The sequence below is a fragment of the Lissotriton helveticus genome, chromosome 1_2, assembly GCF_964261635.1.
Source record: "Lissotriton helveticus chromosome 1_2, aLisHel1.1, whole genome shotgun sequence".
Taxonomy (NCBI): domain Eukaryota; kingdom Metazoa; phylum Chordata; class Amphibia; order Caudata; family Salamandridae; genus Lissotriton; species Lissotriton helveticus.
Window position 1 is genome coordinate 46,948,022 of NC_136058.1, and position 20,321 is coordinate 46,968,342.

Here is a 20,321-nt window from a genome sequence, read left to right on the forward strand (position 1 = left end):
ATCTGTACCAAAGAATTAGCAAATGCCTCTCATAAAGAGCTTTAATCTGTACAGGGACTGGTTCTGTATTGGTCCCACCCTGGCTTCAAAGGTGAAAAAGGGACCAGGCACCCAGCAACCTCATACACACCTTGGATTCCCTGAACTTTGAAGAGGGCCTACACACCACTCTGTAGCAAGAGGGATCTAAATAGATCACTGCCCGTCCCTTAATTGAGACTCATTCTGCGTTTGCATTTGGAATTATTCATTATTCTAAAAGAATTATTCCGTGTGCTTTCTCCTTTTGTAAGCGCTGTAGTCGATTGCACCCTGGTACAACATTATTGAACAGAAAACAAGCTATAATAAAAGTCAGCTGTTATAAATAATAGATACTTAAGTGCCTCATAAATACTGACTTATTTCTGTCTTCCATCCCATTTACAATAATACACCCTAAATCTATATTGTATGCCATTGGAGAAAGTTCGATCGTTTGTAATTCGCAGTATGCTACAAGCCGCATTTTCATAAGATTGATGCAAATATAGAGGGTTGTCTTGGCGATATTTGAAGAGTTTTATTTGACGTTGCCAACGCATAGCAACAGCCGTAAATAAGTTATTTTCAGCAGTTGAACACAAGCCTGAACAACATTCTTGCCATCTGCTATGCCACTGACAGAACCTCTAAGTTGTTTAATTCAGGAAACGTTCACATTGGAAACACATAAGTACCAGTTGGCAATGTCATCTCTTGAAGAGAAAATTGAATTTCACAAAATTATTCTAAACAGCTTTACATGCAGCATACTGAAGTTTACAGAAACATAGATATGGATACACGGCCATAAAATGCTGCTCTTTTAATTTCACATCATTGATGCCAGTTGCTGAAGGCGTGTATTACCACTGGAAAACATACATATATGTGCATACCTAAACCTCGCATATGCTACAAGCTCAATGGTGTTTCTGGCTAGAGATGTTTTCCCATGCCTTTCATATTTTTTCATCTAAGAGACAATCAGAAAACAAGCATTGGGGCATATCTTCTTCAGTGTATCTCTGTCTTTCCCCCAAATGGTTCACTTTCGATGGCTCTCATATTTACTAAACTTCACACATTCTCTCTAATAGCGCTGTGTTTCTGTGCAAATGACATAAGAGCATTCCTTGCAGCCACATGAAAGATGGATAATGTTGAATAATGGAAGAGAGTGCTCTAATCAACTGCTTTAATCTGAAGTGCAAATGACAACTATAGGAAAACGCTATTTTTGCAAGATCCCCCCACTTTTTGTGATGCTATTGGTTTTTTGACTGTGCACCGGTACTCTGCTAATCCAAAGCACAGGGGAAGGTTATGTAACTTTGAAATGCAGGTTTGGTGTCCCACTTGCTCTTACTTGCAGCATTGACACTGTTAGCCTTTTTTTCTATTCCTTAATTCTAAACAAACAATTTCAGTGCATTTTCATATTTGGATACTATTTTTAAAAATTCTCATATATAAAAATACTACTGTTGATATGACCTAAGTAGTCTAAGAAATGCCACCTCATCCATCTTTAAACCCGATGTCATTGATAGAGCGCTGGTTCACCTGGTAGAGATTTTACCATACTCACCTGGGCCCATAAATCATACACACTTTAACCCCTTCACTGCGGCGGCAATTTCGCCGCTGCTCTAGGGGGGAGGGGTGCCGCACGGCGCTCCCATACTCGTGACTGAACCGCTCCGTCACGAGCCTCGGGCGTGCTGTGCTGATGACGGAGCGGTTCCGTCACGGCCTCGCCCGCTCAACAGAACGTCCAGCGCAGGCGCGGAATCAGCGCCACGCAGGCGCGCCGAGCGGGCCGTGACGGAACCGCTCCGTCATCAGCACAGCACTTCCGAGGCTGGTGACGGAGCGGTTCCATCACTAGCATGGGAGGGGTTAAATCAGTGATTTTAATTTTAACCTTTTAGGACCTATACCTTGACTTACCAATCCTAGTCACCGGTACCTAGAGTCCTAAGGGATCAAGGCAGTTAGCAAGAATATAGGTAGTAAATAAACATTTGCACTCATAAAATAACCTCAGACTCGGGAATGATTTAAATGCTTTATCTAAATAAATTCTTTAAATGTCAGTGTCCATACTAAATTAATCAGAGCTTGATCAAATAAGAATAAAATTAAAGCAAGATGGTGTGAAAATGTCATGAAACGTTCTTTAAGCATTGATTTATAGGTAGGGTAAGAAGAGGGAAACAGCACAATGACATACCCATGCAGCTTTATATTTGCCTAGAATGGTGTGAAGACCAACCCTGGCCACGGGCTGGGATAATGGACAGGGCCCCCAATAGCGCAGGTGCCAACAGGATAGAACAGGTGCCGGTCAGAATCAGGATAAGTACGGACCAAATTGGATCAGGACAGGACCACCGCAGGTCAGGACCGGCACCCACGGCTAAAGTGCAATGCCAGCGTCACACCCCTCTCTGCAGTTAACAGTCTGACCCCGATTGGGTTAGCAAATCTTCTCCCTCAGGAACCCCGATTGGGTTATCGATCTCCTTCCCAGAACCCCGATTGGGTTATCGAATCTTCTGACAGAGTGCTCCGCCAGCACCTCTGCTCCTGATCGCCTACTGAGTGCGTTGGGTCAGTGACACGTCAGCTATTCGGGCAAGTCGGACAATCTAACTAGCTAAGACTACCCTAGATATACAATTTTTCAGGGCAGTATACCACCCCCCAATGTTGCAAATGTGTGTATTCCCTCAATTTAATTGGTCAAAAGACGAGGAGAGGTCATTAGACCATACCAGTTATGAGGTCATGCTCTTCAATATTCAGATTTATGTTCCTGCCCAATATTTTATTTTCCCATGCACTTTTATTCCACCCAACAGTGAATGTATCAATATCAATAACATTGAGTTAAAGTTTGTACAGTCCAGCTTCCTCTTGTGGGGTTGAGAGTTCATGCTCCGAGCCACACCTTCTAGCAAGTGAAGACTTGGCTGGGTTTTAATGTCAGTGATTCAGGGATTTGAGTTTCTCTGCACATGCGCAGTTCCTGCAAAGATGGAGTTCAGAAGTACCTGTCAGTCCCAAAGTACGATACATGCAAAGTAGAAGAGAAACAGTTTTAGAACAAGAAATAAATGAATGCACGGTATACTACTTATCTCTACTCTATTCCCATTATTTTATTTTAACTATGGCATTAGTCATTAGGCAGAACGAACAACTTAGTAAATGCAATAGTGCAAGCGTTAGCACGTTAACACACAGAGTAGCCATCTTAGTTCTAGTGTGCAGAAGCAAACTTTTCCTTCCAAGCAGAAAGTACGTCATGTCACGTGAGTGTGACAAACGCATGCGCAGAAAAGTTCCCGCGTTGCGGCGGCCATTTTGGGTTAATAGAGTTACGGTTAGTAAAAGCACATATGCAAGCTTCCCCAGCTTACTAGAAATGTTGTGTTTTGCATAGTTAATAAGACGAAACATGTTTATTAGTATATTACAATTTATTTTGAGAGGGCTGAGTCCAAGCAAGTCGCTTTACGTGCAGAACCTTGCACCATCATCATCCAGAACGTCGATAAACTGTGAGGTCTTGTGACTTTATTCACAGCCTTAACCAAAATGTAAACAATTAAAGCAATCATATTTATGCCATTGACATGCGGGACATTTTAATATTAAAACGAAGGAGCATGCTATCAAGATACACTGATTAGATGCCGCCAAGAAGTCTCAGATTTCAGCTCCATGACTGATACTGCTTTGGCCTTAAATTATCCAATGCAGAGCTAGTCATTTGAGCACTAAAATGTAAATGTACTCTGGTTAATGGTGACTCAGAATTCCTTTGGGTCAATGCAATTTCTTGTAGGTGTACAAGTCTAAAGGTGTGATGGGTAATTTATCATCTAATTGTATCTGTCACATTTGTTCCAAGTCATAGTTTCATTGATCTTGGTTGTTCTGATATTAGTCATTCCCATCTAGAATAAGGAAAGATAAAAATTAGGACAATATTGTCTCAAGAAAGGCATCTAATCAGTAAAGAAAAAACTGAAAACATGTACGCATAGTAATCAGCAAATTTCACAATGTCCCCGCATGTATTCATTAGGTGTGGGCATAAAACTCTGGGGCATATTATCAAGCACAGCGTTAACATTTTCGCCGCTTTAGCAGCAGAAAACTTCCGCTAAAGCGGCGATAATAGGCATGATAATACGCCGTAGAGAATTCCCATAGAAGCCCATGTTCACACCAGAACATGGGCTTCTATGGGAATTCACAACGGCGTATTATCAGGCCCATTATCGCTGCTTTAGCCACAGTTTTCTGCCGTTAAAGCAGCTATAATGGTACAGCCGTTTCTTGATAATATGCCGCCCTGTCCTTTCGCACATGTAGAGCAACTTGCCCGGTGCTTGTGATCGTGGTCGCCACGATATTTGCTAATTAGCCGTATCATCCCACAAGCTTTGGAGGTCATAAACACGTCATTTGGGCATGCCAGCACCTTACTGCAAATGCTTTCTGTGGTATGCGGTCCCGAACGCACAGGATCTACTGCGATTGCCGTCTGGGGAAGATTCTCTTCTCGAGAAGAATCAAATCTTCCAAAAATGATGATTTGGAGTAAAAAATATCATTGAATGGATATTTGGAATTGTTTTTTTGTGCAAAGAGTGCTTTTTTGAACACATTTTTTCCAAGTGAAAGGAAGTGCCCTAGAGTCTTTAACTTCCTGTTCCTGTTCAGCAGGCTCCTCCCAGTGTTTCGTCCATCTCCTGGTCACTATTCATTTAGATTTGGATTTAACGACTTTGTATTTGAAATGTCATAATTAAGTTGAAAAACTGGTGTTGTTTGTTTGATTGATTGGGGTCATGCACCAGGGTAGATTTGCACTTTTAGTTGATTTTTAAAATGTATTGTGGTGGGTGGGTTGTAGTTTCAGTAGGGGCCTCGTTAATTTTTTTAGGCCTAGTGCTAGTCATGGGTGTGTGACAACTGTTTATGTGATCTCTGTTCAATTTGAAACAACGCTTTGGTTTGAAATACAAAATGTTTTTTTTAGGTATTTCATGTTTTTTTCATTGCAAACAGTGTTTAAGTGGGCTAATGCCTTTGGAGGATGTATGTTGTTGTAAACATGTTTAGCCCTGTTAATTTCCATTTTTGGAATTGCAGAATTTATACTGTGTTCCCTGTGTTGCCAATGCCGCCTTTGTCTAGGGTCAGTGTGAGTGTGTGTATATTTGCCATAGGTCACAATTTGGCTTTGTATCCCATGTGGCCAGGGGCCATTTTGTATAGTCAGGGCCATAGGCATGTATGTATTATTTATTTGCAAGCCATCCTGCTTGTTGTGACCATGTGGCTGGTGGCCATTTTGTGTAGCCAGCCAGTGTGATTTTACCATAAGCCTGCATGTCTCATTTGTTGTGGCCATGACTCTGTGCTTGCTGTTTGACCATGGGATCGGTGGTTATTTTGTTTAGGCACTGGCAGTCAGTGTGCTTTTGCCATAGGCCTGCACGCCTTCTGTGTTTCCAGTCCTCCTGCTTGTTGTTGCTTGTGAGTTGCAACCATGTGGCTTGTATCCATTTTGTATAGGCAGTCAGTGTGCTTTTGCTATAGGCCTGCATATGTTCTTTGTTTGTGGACATACCTTCTTGCTGGTTGTTGCTGTATTATTTGCATGTGATTTTTCTTCTTTTATAAAGGAAAAATGTTGCACTCTTTAGTACATTTTGTCCATGTTTTTTTATACGTTTTGCTGTATGTATTTTAATGCACTATTATACCATGGGCCTTCCAGAAATTAGGCCCTGTGCTAGGCATGGGTGCATGAAAAACAACAGTTTCTGTTTTGTCTGTTGTATTTGAAACACCATTTAGGCCATGAATGGAATTGGATTGAAATAAATAGAGTGCTTTTTTGCGATCTTTCACTTTTCTTTCTGGAAACAGTGTATACGTGACTTGAGTAGCACGCTTGAAACCCTCTGATTGATTGCCTGATTGATAAAGGTGGGGGTCATGCTTTGGAGTATGTGTGTTGCTGTAAACATTGTTGGCCCTCTTAATTTCTATTTTTGGGATTGCTGAATGAATTAATGTTGTTCTATCTGTCTAGCTATGTCTCCTGTGTGTGTGTTTGCCATAGCCCACCATCTGCCTGTGTTCACCATGCCATGTGTGCAGGGGCAATTTTTTATAGTCAATGTCTATGCTCCTTATGCCTGCATGTGCTCATTGTTTTCCAGGCCTTTGGCTACTTGTTGCCATGTGACTGGTAGGCAGTTTACGAAGGCAGTCAGTGTGCTTTTGCAATAGGCGTGCATGTGTTCATTGATGGTGGCTATGCCTTCTTGCTTGCTGGTTATGTGTGATCAATACCCATGTGTCTGGTGGCCATTTTGTATAGCCAGCCAGTGTGATTTTTCCATAGGCCTGCATGTCTTCCCTTTGTTCCCAATGCGTTCTTGCTCAGTATTGTTGTTGTTGCTGACCATGTAGCAATGGCAGGCAGACATTTTGTCTGTCCTGCCAGTGTGGCAGTTTGCTTTGCCGTATGCTTGCATGGATGGTGAGCTTCGAGATAGCAGTTTTTAATAAATGATTATTATATGTTTCAGGACATTTTGTAAACTTTTAACATTTTTTATTCATTTATTTTCTTTAGAAAAACAAAAACATTTTTACTGCATCTGGTATCAGTGAATCAATCCCATGCCTGCTATAGGTGCACAACAGCTTTCATTGTCTAAGCACTATTCCATTGTAATTTGTCAGCTGCACCTCCCTGAGTGCCACATCCCATGTGACGTAAGGCGCATAAAGCAAAGTTACATCTGTATGTTGTTGTTGCTCTTTCGTATTCTTCCTGAGTGTACAGTAAGTCACCACCATGAAAGTTTATGTCAGTGTGATTTTCAGTTTTTTAAAGGTATTCACTGTATTGTTAATTATTTAAAATAATAGTAACCAGTGACCACATTAAATGATCTTGTTTGTTTGTACTAATAATTGAACTGCAACAATGCCATGTTTTATTGATGTTCTTCTTGCTTTTTTTCTTTTAGGTGCATGAGACAACATCACCTCCAGTACTGCCAGACAGAAGGCTTATGCACAATGTGATGCATTACCCACACATCACACAGGCATCTGTTGAGCTAAGTGCTACTGCTAACTGACAGCTTCAAGTTGGCCTCAAAGAAAGGTGCCATCAATTATGTCGCTAGTGAGAAGAAGAAGGAGCATACCACCACTGGTATGTCGCCCCAGATCTTTTTTGAAAAATAAAACTGTGCCTGTCGCACCAGCCTCTGGGAAGCAAGCTGGGACCAGCCCCCCATCAGTGGACCCAGTCCGACCTAGGCCCAAGCCCATGCCTGTCACAGAGGCAGCCAGTCTAATCACAGCACTGCCACCGAGCAGTGATGTTGAAATTGACTTACCTCTATCACAAAGTAGTACCCAATCATTGCAGGAAACTCAGAGAAGTGGACAACAAAAGCCACAACCACCAATAGTAGTTCCTCCTGAAGTAGGAGCTGTTCAGGAGATTGAGGTTCATGCTGAGTAAGTAGAAGATCCATTGTCTTCCAGATCTCCAGCTAGAGAAAGGAGGGTTAGTACATGATCTTCTTCTCTAAGGCCTCCTTCCGATGATCTAGACACCACTTGGATCCCTTGTCAGTCTGAGAGTGAGACATGCCATGACAAGAGGAGAGGAGAGGAAAAGGAAGGTCCCAAAAAGCATTAGAGTTATGGAGGAAGATGTAGAAGAGGAGTATGATGACGAGCCAGTCATCATGGATGTTGGCCAAGCCCCAGTGGAGCCTGATTTTCGCCATACCAGCTTGCTGAGAGGGATGTGGCACCACAGATACCACCACCACCAGTTGCCATATTTGCATAGTCCCACCAGTGACCTATATCCACAACCACCACATTAGAAGTAGGTAGTACAGAAATTCAAACGTCAAAATGCCCACCCACCTCCAGTACAGCCGACGTTGGCAGTGGCACCAGCATTAGAAAGTTGAGCTCCCCAGTTTGGACTTTTTTACGTTCAGCCAGAAGGAGGTGAACATTAACATATGCTCCCTTTGTGGAGCAAGTGTTAATCAGGGTAAATTTGGTACAAACTATGGTACCGGAAGCCAAACAACCCAGTTGGGAAAGCACCATATGATCCATTGGAAGGTGCACCTTAGTGGCCAAAAACTGCAAGTGTTGATGGTGAAGGATGTGAAAGGCATAGCACGGAATCTGATCCGATCACAGTGAAAGGTGAAGCAGAGGAAGACATTTTCATTAGGCAAAGCAGACCTCTCCCCATCAGTGCAGTAGTATTGCCTACATCTGCAACATCACAATGCCACAAGACTCAGGTCGAGACAGCAAGGCAAAAGAAGATAGTGACTGCCCCGCTGAAATGTACATTCAGCCTCCCCTGTCTGCTTTCAAGTAGTCACCTGCATCAGTGGCAGCTTAAAAAGAAAACATCCAGGCTACTATTCATTGCATGTCTAAGCTGGAGGGGCTGTATGAACACAACCACCCAATGGCACGTTTGTACAACTGAAATGTGAGCACTGGACCTTCTCCTTTTTTCTTTTGTGGAATAGGTGGGTTTTCTTGAATTTATGGTGGCCATCTCTCCAAAATAGAAGGTTCCCAGCCGGTCCTATTTCAACAGAGTTGCCGTTCCAGTGCTACATCACAATGTAATGGAATTACTTTTACAAGGTTTGCAGCATAGCGATGTTCAACGTATCCACCTGATGACAGACATGTGGACCAGTTGCCAAACCTCTAAATACATGTGCATTACTGCACACTGGATCTCTTTTGTTGGGGGCTAGAGAAAAAATATCTGAAGCTGTTGACACTGCTAAGGTTTGTAATGCTGCTGTGAGAGAGATGGCTTAAAATTAAGCCCAGGTGGAGAACTCCATTCCACCAGCAGAGTTTACAGAGTTTTGCCTACTTCACGCTCCATTGGGAACGCAGAGTTCAGGCAAAACTCCGACTTAGCCCGACCCTCCACCTCCCTAATTTAATTATACTAAACAAAAGGCACATACCTGCTGTGGCGTCTCTGGGCTGCCTCCTCCTCACCATGGCCTTTCTCTCATCCTCTCTGTCCTCATCCACGCAAAGGGGTGGAGGAAAGCGGAGCAGAGTTCTAAAGAGTTTTTTTCCAACTCCAAGGAAATCCACGTAGTGGCACTCCACCAACTACACCTGGACTTACTTAAAATTGGATTTGTTGATATTTCAGGGTTCTGTGTTTGGCCACTGCATCAACATAATTGTACAGGACTTTCTAAAAAGAAGACCACTTAAGTAACATACTATCCCCCTGCAGAAGAAACTGCACTCATTTCGGCCATTCATTTCAAACCCAGAAACAACTGATGGTCATTCAGTGTGAAAATAGAATGCCAGTTAAAGCACTCATACAGGGGGTGCCAACACATTGGAACTCAATTTATTATATGCTTGACCGCCTGTTTGAGCAGCACAGACCGATCATTGAATATGTCATGCAAAGAAGGGATGCAACTGTGAAAGGCATGATCATTGAGATGGAACAATGGGGTCTAGTTAAATACCTGACAGAGATGCTGTTTCCTTTTCAGGTGTTCCCATAGGAAGTCAGCAAGGAGGACAGTACCATGGGCCAAGTTATCCCGAACATGGCCATTTGAGTGGATGGTCCAGGCATATCTGGATAACTCAACAGAGGTCTACCTTGATCAAAAACCATTTGTGTATTGGTATGGGAAGAGGCAACAATGGCCAGTGCTCAGCAGGCTGGCAATAAACTATCTGGCTTTCCAGTGTCTCCACAGAGCGTGTTTTCAGTGCTGCTGGTGCCATTTTCACAGTGTGAAGGACCAGTTTTTTGCCCCAAAACTTGGAGAGAATAACCATGATTAAAATTAATCAGCACTTTACACCACCGGATTACACGATACCTGAAGTATCACAGGAGTAGGGTGAGGGAGACTCAGGTCAAGGAAGTAGTGTGTTGGATGGCCTACTTCTGGGAAAACCATCAGAGTTTGAGCACAAGCTCTACTTCTCTGACTAATAGGCCTGGGCCAACAACCATAGAAATTTCTCTCTGAGTCTCTATCACAGACTTCCTTTCTTTCTTTCATTGCTTTTATTTGTTTGTGTCTGGTTGACTAATTCATCCCCACCGTCTTACTCTTAGACACATTTTATTGCTGGATTGGAATCGCAACACTGTGCAGTCATTGCAGTAAAGATGTCTCCCCGCCGCACCCATTTCCTTCAAGGACATTAGATGTAGAGAGATTCAAACAAATGTGTGCCTGCCTCCAACCATGGGCCGTGAGTATGTATCCTTTCCTAGTTTATTATTACCCATCCGGACCGCCCCATCTAATATGATTTTAGACTGGCCCATGTCTGCTTGTTGAGCAATGGATCTACAATGTACCATGGCGCCCTCCCGCCATGCCTGAATTGGAAGAACAGGGAAATGGCATGCATTGCACGCTGAGTGATTGTTGTTTGTTAGTGTGTTGAGATGATTAATGTGGTGGCAGCTAGTGACACTGGGTGTTTGTTTATCTGCAACTATTATACTAAATGTCTTTGTGATGATTTACAATGTTGGTGGCCTAACGACGGCTGATTTTACCCATGAAGATGATTTGTTTTTCCTTCCCCTTTGAGAGAAAGCAATATTTCTTTACATTGTCCACTCCACACTACTTTGTTTAATTGTTTTGTGCCTGTTTCTCCACCTAGAGTCAGCTAGACCAGTCCGTTTAGAATAGATAACGCAAACATGATTCACCCTAAACAAAAAATGACTCAATGTTTTTCGTGTTGTCCAACAACAAAATTGTACTACAACTCGATTTATTCCATTTGAGTCTGGACACAGTCAAGTATAGACATCTTACTCAGAGCCAGGAGGACCAGACATGATGGAATGTCTCAGGGTGTGGGTGGGACTAGGTTCTTCGAGAACTTCCCCAAAAAGAAGAAAGTTTTAAACTTCACTGAAACCAACTGATTTGGTGATGACTTTAAAGTGGCCTACCCAACTCTGTGGAGTGTTGGTGAGAGCAGGGCACTGATTTTACTTGATTTGTGAAAATGCAATGTTACTGGGTGTGTGGGCTCACTGCTTGGTGCTGTCTGGCTCAAATTTAAGGCTAAGTGGTAGTTGGATGGGTGGGTCTATTGCTGTAGGTAACTGGAGACAGACATCTCCTTGATTTCTCCATAATATAATTTTTGTTTCACAATCTGCAGGTCTTCTCATATCCAGCGCCAAACTAGAAAAGCATCACAACACTCATGCTTACCTTACCTAACTGCATCGGCCAGGCACTCAAGATTTGCATACAGTCCAAGAAGAAGGCAGATGTAACTCTCAATTTGGCAATATAGTATCTTTTTTCTTTCATAATCATTAGAAGTGCGTGTGTTGGTCGCTTGACTCCTGCCTAATTTCATTTATTTACCACCTTTCAAAGCTAGATAACAGAATATTTATATATAATGTAACTTGGGTCTCTCTGGGGGTAGACAGACTGTTTAGTTTGTATTGCATTTAAGTTACCTGTACGCACTCCTTCATTTCCTTCTCCCTATAACAAATTTATGATGGTTGGCTGCTCATTGCCCAGATAAATGTTGTCCTTGGTTAGTGTTTGTCTTTGCAAACCTTTCCCCAAATCCCCCTCCCCATCCATTCATCGGACTCCTAACCCTCTTCCCCTGGCTCTGCGATTTATTGAGCTGTGACTTAATAAATTACGCTGTTAATTGATCACACACTTGGTGGTGAAAGTAACACCAACTCAGTGCAGTATGAGGATCGTCAGCTTTAAGTATAGTCTAGACCATGCGTACTCACAAACTTTCTCTCGGGGGCAAAATTTACAGTGTGGTTTGTGGCCGGGGCCAGATAGGGAGGGGGCGGGGCTAAAGCAAAAAGTAAACTTGTGACCATGAGGTTGCACACAGGTCCCTGCAGCAGATGCCTTCATCCACTGAGCCACCAGACCCAGCATACATACATCTCTCTCTCCCTCCTGCTCTCCCTCCCTCTCTCTCCTGCCCTCCTTCTCCATCCTGCCCTTCCTCTCCCTCCCTCCCTCTCCATCCTCCCTCCCTCTCCCTCCCCCTCCTGCCCTCCCTCTCCATCCTCCCTCCCTCTCCCTCCCTCCTGCCCTCCCTCTCCCTCTCCCTCCTCCCTCTCCATCCTGCCCTCCATCTCCCTGCTGCCCCCCTCTCCCCCTGCCCTCTCTCTCCATCTCCATCTCTCTCTCCCTCCTGTGCTCCCTCTCCCTCCTGCCCCCCTTTCCCTCCTGCCCTCCCTCTCCCTCTCCATCTCTCTCTCCCTCCAGCCCCCTCTCTCCCTCTACATCCCTCTCTCCGTCCTGCCCTCCCTCTCCCTCCTTCCCTCTCCCTCCCTCTCCCTCCCTCTTGCCCTCCCTCTCCCTCCTCCCTCTCCATCCTGCCCTCCCTCTCCCTCCTGCCCTCCCTCTCCCTCCTGCCCTCTCTCTCCATCTCCATCTCTCTCTCCCTCCTGTGCTCCCTCTACCTCCTACCCTCCCTCTCCCTCCTGCCCTCCCTCTCCCTCTCCATCTCTCTCTCCCTCCTGCCCCTTCTCTCCCTCTCCATCTCTCTCTCCCTCCTGCCCTCCCTCTCCATCCACCCTCCCTCTACCTCCCTCCTGCCCTCCCTCTCCCTCCTGCCCTCTCTCTCCATCTCCATCTCTCTCGCCCTCCTGTGCTCCCTCTCCCTCCTGCCCTCCCTCTCGCTCCTGCCCTCCCTCTCCCTCTCCATCTCTCTCTCCCTCCTGCCCCCTCTCTCCCTCTCCATCTCTCTCTCCCTCCTGCCCTCCCTCTCCCTCTGTCCCTCTTGCTCCCTCTCCATCTCTGTCTCCCTCCTGCCCTCTCTCTCCCTCCTGCCCTCTCTCTCCCCCTGCCCTCCCTCACCCTCCTGCCCTCCCTCTCCATCTCTCTCTCCCTCCTGTGCTCCCTCTCCCTCCTGCCCTCCCTCTCCATCCTGCCCCCCTCTCCATCTCTCTCTCCCTGCTGCCATCCCTCTCTCTCTCCTGCCCTCTATCTCTTCCTGCCCTCTCTCTCCCTCCTGCCCTCCATCTCCCTCCTGCCTTCACTCTCCCTCCTGCCCTCCCTCTCCTCCTGCCCTCCCTCTCCATCTCTCTCTCCCTCCTGTGCTCCCTCTCCATCTCTCTCTCCCTCCTGCCCTCCCTCTCCCTCCTGCCCTCCCACTCCATCTCTCTCTCCCTGCTGCCCTCCCTCTCCATCTCTCTCTCCCTCCTGCCCTTTCTCTCCCTCCTGCCCTCTCTCTCCCTCCTGCCCTCCCGCTCCCTCCTGCCCTCCCTCTCCCTCCTACCCTCCTTCTCCATCTCTCTCTCCCTCCTGCCCTCCCTCTCTGTCTCTCCCTCCTGCCCTCTCTCTCCCTCCTGCCCTCTCTCTCCCTCCTGCCCTCCCTCTCCCTCCTGCCCTCCCTCCTGCCCTCTCTTTCCATCCTGCCCTCCCGCTCCCTCCTGCCCTCCCTCTCCATCTCTATCTCCCTCCAGCCCTCTCGCTCCCTCCTGCCCTCCCTCACCTTCCTGCCCTCTCTCTCCCTCCTGCCCTCTCTCTCCCTCCTGCCCTCCCTCTCCCTCCTTCACTCTCTCTCCCTCTCCATCTCTGTCTCCCTCCTGCCCTCTCTCTCCCTCCTCCCCTCTCTCTCTCTTCCTGACCTCTCTCTCCCTCCTGCCCTCCATCCCCCTCCTGCCCTCTCTTTCCCTCCTGCCCTCTCTCTCCCTCCTGCCCTCTCTCTCCCTCCTGCCCTCCCTCTCCCTCCTGCCCTCTCTCTCCATCTCCATCTCTCTCGCCCTCCTGTGCTCCCTCTCCCTCCTGCCCTCCCTCTCGCTCCTGCCCTCCCTCTACCTCTCCATCTCTCTCTCCCTCCTGCCCTCCCTCTCCCTCTGTCCCTCTTGCTCCCTCTCCATCTCTGTCTCCCTCCTGCCCTCTCTCTCCCTCCTGCCCTCTCTCTCCCCCTGCCCTCCCTCACCCTCCTGCCCTCCCTCTCCATCTCTCTCTCCCTCCTGTGCTCCCTCTCCCTCCTGCCCTCCCTCTCCATCCTGCCCCCCTCTCCATCTCTCTCTCCCTGCTGCCATCCCTCTCTCTCTCCTGCCCTCTATCTCTTCCTGCCCTCTCTCTCCCTCCTGCCCTCCATCTCCCTCCTGCCTTCACTCTCCCTCCTGCCCTCCCTCTCCTCCTGCCCTCCCTCTCCATCTCTCTCTCCCTCCTGTGCTCCCTCTCCATCTCTCTCTCCCTCCTGCCCTCCCTCTCCCTCCTTCCCTCCCACTCCATCTCTCTCCCCCTGCTGCCCTCCCTCTCCATCTCTCTCTCCCTCCTGCCCTTTCTCTCCCTCCTGCCCTCCATCCCCCTCCTGCCCTCTCTTTCCCTCCTGCCCTCTCTCTCCCTCCTGCCCTCTCTCTCCCTCCTGCCCTCCCTCTCCCTCCTGCCCTCTCTCTCCATCCTGCCCTCCCGCTCCCTCCTGCCCTCCCTCTCCCTCCTGCCCTCCCTCTCCATCTCTATCTCCCTCCAGCCCTCTCGCTCCCTCCTTTCCTCCCTCTCCTTCCTGCCCTCTCTCTCCCTCCTACCCTCTCTCTCCCTCCTGCCCTCCCTCTCCCTCCTTCACTCTCTCTCCCTCTCCATCTCTGTCTCCCTCCTGCCCTCTCTCTCCCTCCTCCCCTCTCTCTCTCTTCCTGACCTCTCTCTCCCTACTGCCCTCCATCCCCCTCCTGCCCTCTCTCTCTCCCTCCTGCCCTCCCTCTCCCTCCTGCCCTCCCTCTCCATCTCTCTCTCCCTCCTGCACTCCCTCTCCCTCCTGCCCTCCCTCTCCATCTCTCTCTCCCTCCTGCCCTCCCTCTTCCTCCTGCCCTCCCTCTCCATCTCTCTCTCCCTCCTGCCCTCCCACTCCATCCTGCCTTCCCTCTTCCTCCCTCTCTCTCCTGCCCTCCCTCTCCATCCTGCCCTCCTTCTCCCTCCCTCCCTCTCCCTCCTGCCCTCCCTCTTTATCCTGCCCTCCCTCTCACTCCTGCCCTACCTCTCCCTCCCTCTCCCTCCTGCCCTCTCTCTCCATCCTCCCTCCCTCCTGCCCTCCCACTCCCTCCTCCCTCTCCATCCTGCCCTCCCTCTCCCTCCTGCCCTACCTCCTCCCTCCTGCCCTCTCTCTCCCTCTCCATCTCTCTCTCTCCCTCCTGTGCTCCCTCTCCCTCCTGTCCTCCCTCTCCCTCCTGCCCTCCCTCTCCTTCTCCATCTCTCTCTCCCTCCTGCCCCCTCTCTCCCTCTCCATCTCTCCCTCCCTCCTGCCCTCCCTCTCCCTCCTTCCCTCTCTCTCCCTCTCCATCTCTGTCACCCTCATGCCCTCTATCTCCCTCCTGCTTTCTCTCTCCCTCCTGCCCTCCCTCCCTCCTTCCTTCCCTCCCTCTTCATCTCTCTCTCCCTCCTGTGCTCCCTCTCTCTCCTGCCCTCCCTCTCCCTCCTGCCCCCCTCCATCTCTCTCTCCCTCCTGTCCTCCCTCTCCCTCCTGCCCTCCCTCTCCATATCTCTCTCCCTGCTGCCCTCCCTCTCCATCTCTCTCTCTCTCCTGCTCTCTCTCTCTCTTCCTGCCCTCTCTCTCCCTCCTTCCCTCCATCTCCCTCCTGCCCTCTCTCCCCCGCCTGCCCTCCCTCTCCCTCCTGCCCTCCCTCTCCATCTCTCTCTCCCTCCTGCCCTCCCTCTTCCTCCTGCCCTCCCTCTCCATCTCTCTCTCCCTCCTGCCCTCCCACTCCATCCTGCCTTCCCTCTTCCTCCCTCTCTCTCCTGCCCTCCCTCTCCATCCTGCCCTCCTTCTATCTCCCTCCCTCTCCCTCCTGCCCTCCCTCTTTCTCCTGCCCTCCCTCTCCCTCCTGCTCTACCTCTCCCCCCTCTCCCTCCTGCCCTCTCTCTCCATCCTACCTCCCTCTCCCTCCCTCCTGCCCTCCCACTTCCTCCTCCCTCTCCATCCTGCCCTCCCTCTCCCTCCTGCCCTACCACCTCCCTCCTGCCCTCTCTCTCCCTCTCCATCTCTCTATCTACCTCCTGTGCTCCCTCTCCCTCCTGCCCTCCCTCTCCCTCCTGCCCTCCCTCTCCTTCTCCATCTCTCTCTCCCTCCTGCCCCCTCTCTCCCTCTCCATCTCTCCCTCCCTCCTGCCCTCCCTCTCCCTCCTTCCCCCTCTCTCCCTCTCCATCTCTGTCACCCTCCTGCCCTCTATCTCCCTCCTGCCCTCTCTCTCCCTCCTGCCCTCCCTCTCCCTCCTGCCCTCCCTCTCCATCTCTCTCTCCCTCCTGTGCTCCCTCTCTCTCCTGCCCTCCCTCTCCCTCCTGCCCCCCTCCATCTCTCTCTCCCTCCTGCCCTCCCTCTCCCTCCTGCCCTCCCTCTCCATATCTCTCTCCCTGCTGCCCTCCCTCTCCATCTCTCTCTCTCTCTCCTGCTCTCTCTCTCTTCCTGCCCTCTCTCTCCCTCCTGTCCTCCATCTCCCTCCTGCTCTCTCTCTCTCCCACCTGCCGTCCCTCTCCCTCCTGCCCTCCCTCTCCATCTCTTTCTCCCTCCTGTGCTCCCTCTCCCTCCTGCCCTCCCTCTCCCTCCTGTCCTCCCTCTCCACCTCTCTCTCTCCCTCCTGCCCTCCCTCTCCCTCCTGCCCTCCTGCCCTCCCTCTCCATCTCTCTCTCCCTGCTGCCCTCCCTCTCCATCTCTCTCTCCCTCCTGCCCTCTCTCTCCTTTCTGCCCTCTCTCTCCCTCCTGCCCACCCGCTCCCTCCTGCCCTGCCTCTCCCTCCTGCCCTCCCTCTCTGTCTCTCTCTCCCTCCTGCCCTCCCTCTCAGTCTCTTTCTCCCTCCTGCCCTCTCTCTCCCTCCTGCCCTCCCTCTCTCTACTGCCCTCTCTCTCCCTCCTGCCCTCCCTCTCCCTCCTGCCCTCCCTCTCCATCTCTCTCTCCCTGCTGACCTCCCTCTCCATCTTTCTCTCCCTCCTGCCCTCTCTCTACCTCCTGCCCTCTCTCTCCCTCCTGCCCTCCCTCTCCCTCCTGCCCTCTCTCTCCATCCTGCCCTCCGGCTCCCTCCTGCCCTCCCACTCCATCTCTCTCTCCCTCCTGTGCTCCCTCTCCTTCCTGCCCTCCCTCTCCCTCCTGCCCTCCCTCTCCATCTCTCTCTCCCTCCTGCCCTCCCTCTCCCTCCTGCCCTCCCTATCCATCTCTCTTTCCCTGCTGCCCTCCCTCTCCATCTCTCTCTCTCTCTCTCCTGCACTCTCTCTCTTCCTGCCCTCTCTCTACCTCCTGCCCTCATCTCCCTCCTGCCCTCTCTCTCCCTCCTGCTCTCCCTCTCCCTCCTGCCCTCCCTCTCCATTTCTCTCTCCCTCCTGCGCTCCATCTCCCTCCTGCCCTCCCTCTCCCTCCTGCCCTCCCTCTCCATCTCTCTCTCCCTCCTGCCCTCCCTCTCCCTCCTGCCCTCCCTCTCCATATCTCTCTCCCTGCTGCCCTCCCTCTCCATCTCTCTCTCCCTGCTGCCCTCCCTCTCCATCTCTCTCACCCTCCTGCCCTCTCTCTCCCTCCTGCCCTACCGCTCCCTCCTGCCCTACCGCTCCCTCCTGCCCTCCCTCTCCCTCTCCCTCCTGCCCTCCCTCTCCATCTCTCTCTCCCTCCTGCCATCCCTCTCCGTCTCGCTCTCCCTCCTGTCCTCTCTCTCTCCCTCCTGCCCTCCCTCTCCCTCCTGCCCTCTCTCTCCCTCCTTCCCTCCCTCTCCCTCCCGCCCTCCCTCTCCATCTCTCTCTCCCTGCTGCCCTCCCTCTCCATCTCTCTCCCTCCTGCCCTCTCTCTCCCTCCTGCCCTCCCTCTCCCTCCTGCCCTCTTTCTCCATCCTGCCCTCCCGCTCCCTCCTGCCCTCTCTCTCCCTCCTGCCCTCCCTCTCCCTCCTGCCCTCCCTCTCCATCTCTATCTCCCTCCAGCCCTCTCTCTCCCTCCTGCCCTCCCTCTCCCTCCTGCCCTCTCTCTCCCTCCTGCCCTCTCTCTCCCTCCTGCCCTCCCTCTCCCTCCTGCCCTCTCTCCCTCTCCATCTCTCTCTCCCTCCTGCCCTCCCTCTCCATCTCTCTCTCCCTTCTGCCCTCTCCCTCCTGCCCTCCCTCTTCGTCCTGCCCTCCCTCTCCCTCCCCCTCTGTCATCTCACTGTGTGTGTGTGTCTGTCTGCCTGCGTCAGCCTTCAGCCCGGCTGAGACAGCTACCTCAGCGCGCACGCACAGACACCGCACCAAAGTACTTTGCAGGTCTTTAAAAGACCATTTACATATTATTGAGGCTTTGTTGTAGTGCCCCTGCATCTCCACTCTGACAATCACCGCTCACCCGGCCCCACAGAGCAGAGGCTTTGTCGTATTTCACCTCTTAGTGCCCCTGCATCTCCACTTTGCTCTGTGGGGGCCGGGGGAGCAGTGATTGTCAGAGTGGAGATGCAGGGGCGCTAAGAGGTGAAATACAACAAAGCCTCTGCTCTGTGGGGGCCGGGGCAGCAGTGATTATCAGTCTCTGAGTCCTCTTAGTCAAGCCCTGCTGCGGCGGTGTTTGCTAAAATGAATACATTAGTTTTTTTAAGCACAGGGACGATTGTCTGCATGGTCCGAGGGCCGCCAGGGAAGGCTTGCCGGGCCTCTGGCGGCCCGCGGGCCGTACTATGAGTACCCCTGGTATAGACTGTCCATATTTAATATTTACCCATGCATAAAAACAGTGTTCTATATTTTCAGAGGAACATCATTGCCAGCATCATCATTCAATCACTGTATTGCATCAAAGGTTACTCATGTCCACGTTGAGTTTGCAGTTCATGTCATCATCTTTTTTTAACTTTTAATAGCTCACCATTGTTCCAATTAATTAAATTTAGCATTGCTTATGATATGTTCTCTATTGTCTCTGTTCTTGTGTAGTAGTGTAGTCTGGTGCCTGTCTCAATTTCTTTAAAGCTTGTATATTATAATGGCATTAACTAATTTTTTATTTCAATTTAGTTAGTTCCCTGTGATAAATAGTCCTTATCCTACAGCTTTAGTCCACATGGGAGGGAGTGGGACCTCGCGCCTGATGCCTTCACTGTTAGTGCACTATAATGCTACTACTACCACCATCATGGCACCTTGGGAAACCATGCAGCCCTCGCCTCATCTAATCAGGCAAGAGGACTGAGGTGAATTGATTAAGAAACTGTTCTCTATATAATGGAAACTACTCCCCTCCAAGTCCTTAGGGGTTAAAGTTGCAGACAGAGACTAGGAGGGGAGAGTAGTAAGACAAGGGATGGTACCTCATACTATGTTGTTGTTACACTATTAGCAGATGTTAAAAACAGGCTTTGGCAAAGGCAACATTACGAAGTAAAGGAGTAACACCTCAAAAAATGATTGAAATCATAATTTAAAACTGTAAAAAATGTAATCCCCTAACAATATAAACTAACTAAACCCACAACTGGCCCATCCCTCTCCCTTTCTCCAACCAATATTCCAAGTTGATGTAGTGTGCAACAAAGTCCAAATACAAAATTGAGCAATGTCCACAAAGAAAAAAAATGCCCCAACTTCCACATTTCCACCCTCTCCCCACAATATGTCCCAACCACCAACAAAAAGATTAAAAAAGGGGCAGAAGAGTGTGCTAAGTTATAAAGGCAGGCTAAGAGCTTCTTAATATTGTTCATTTGCCTCTCCAATCTCTCCATCTATTCCTCTTGCCTAGCTTCCATGCTGGCCAACCTTTGTTTTATGTGGTGCTAAAATGTGCGAAAATAGGGGGGAGCAGCAGTGCTGGAATGGCAGTGGGAGGCTTCCACTGTACCACTGAGACAGTGTACTGGAGGCACTGGGGCCTGCCTGGGGCTCGGGCGTCTGCAGCTGCTGCTGCTGCCTCCTTCCTCTCCTCCAGGACCACCAATAGCTGATATTCTGCCCTGATGGCCTTCAGTTTTCCCATCCCGTCCAAGATGATGCCTCCTGCCTGTTAGGTTGAGTAGGATCAACAGGAGTAGCTATATCAAGAAAGAAGTAAACAACGCTCTCAGCAAAACACATAAAATCATATAGTGGTGAAGTAGCAGAACATTTGCTGGTGTACTATCCTCTGGCCATTCGATTTTGATGTGATTAGAGTTTCAAGCATTATGTGCTATATAGGGTACACATATATTCTTCTCTTTCTTGTTGAGCTAAATTAACGAAGGCATA